General features: G+C 49.3%; 1 non-coding gene across 1 annotated transcript; it reads left to right on the top strand.

The window, feature by feature from the left end:
• Positions 1–778: 778 nt before the first annotated feature.
• On the top strand, positions 779–853 carry Trnas-cga. The gene has a single exon. It is a non-coding gene; the product is annotated as a tRNA-Ser (tRNA).
• Positions 854–1,333: the final 480 nt, after the last annotated feature.

Below are 1,333 nucleotides of genomic sequence, written 5' to 3'. Positions count from 1 at the left end.
TCAGTGTAGCCACCTTTCAGTTGTTCGTCATTGTTCGTGGCGGACGTCCCCTGACGCCCGTTGCAGTTTTTTGTTGATCGATTCACTCAGTTTTTTTTTATTACAGAGGGCAACTAACCCTCTGACAGAACACGCTGAGCTACCGTGCCGGCAAAATCTCATTTTTCTCGCTTTCCTTCATAGCATCTGATCTGGGCGGACGTCGTAAGACAACCGTTTAAGTTCGTCGTTGATCGGTTAACTCAGTTTTTTTTATTACAGAGTGCAGCTAACCCTCTGATAATCACGTTTTGTTCGATTTTGTTCGTTGCATCTGCTCGGGGCGGACGTCGTAAGACATCCGTTTAAGTTCGTTGTGAATCGATTAACTCAGTTTTTTTATTACAGAGCAGTTAAACCCTCTGACCGAACACGCTGAGCTACCGTGCCGGCAGCAACTGAGCTACCCAAGCACGACTCACGCCCCGTCCTCACAGCTTTACTTCTGCCAGTACCTCGTCTCCTACCTTCCAAACTTTACAGAAGCTCTCCTGCGAACCTCGGTCCGGCACACAGGTTTAATCTGCCAGGAAGTTTCATATCAGCGCACGCTCCGCTGCAGAGTGAAAATCTCATTCTGGAAACATACCCCAGGCTGTGGCTAAGCCATGTCTCCGCAATATCCTTTCTTTCAGGAGTGCTAGTTCTGCAAGGTTCGCAGGAGAGCTTCAGTAAAGTTTGGAAGGTAGGAGACGAGGTACTGGCAGAAGTAAAGCTGTGAGGACGGGGCGTGAGTCGTGCTTGGGTAGCTCAGTTGGTAGAGCACTTGCCCGCGAAAGGCAAAGGTCCCGAGTTCGAGTCTCGGTCCGGCGCACAGTTTTAATCTGCCAGGAAGTTTTATTAAGTAACTGCTCCGTATGCTTTGAAAACAATTAAATGTTTTAAATTTTCGTCCTTTGGAAATTTTTTCTGCTCATTTTCTCAGTTTTTTCGCTGTTTGATTCGAACTTAATTTCTTCCTCCCTTTGCCGCCCTAGGAGGCCGCGTAGTCTCGCCTAATGATGGAAACGGCCCTGCTCTCGACTCTTCTAAGTGCTGTCAATAAGCAAAAAAAATGACGTGCAGTGTGTGGGTGCTGGTCTCATTGCGGTAAATGATTGAGTTTCTATTCGCGCATGTTAATTGGTTTTGCCGGCGTCTGTGTAGGTGACAGCAAAGGAGAGGAGCAGAAGCTGCTGCAAGGTGTCCTCCTGTTGCTGTTTCCATCTGGCTCGGCCCCCGCTGTGGTATCACCCACACGGTCCGCTGCCTGCGGATGCACATGTCCGCTCGGCAGACGCGAGGCTCCGAACGA

The sequence above is a fragment of the Schistocerca piceifrons genome, chromosome X (genome assembly GCF_021461385.2).
Source record: "Schistocerca piceifrons isolate TAMUIC-IGC-003096 chromosome X, iqSchPice1.1, whole genome shotgun sequence".
In the NCBI taxonomy this organism is placed as follows: Eukaryota; Metazoa; Arthropoda; class Insecta; order Orthoptera; family Acrididae; genus Schistocerca; species Schistocerca piceifrons.
This window is presented reverse-complemented; position numbering and strand designations above follow the sequence as displayed.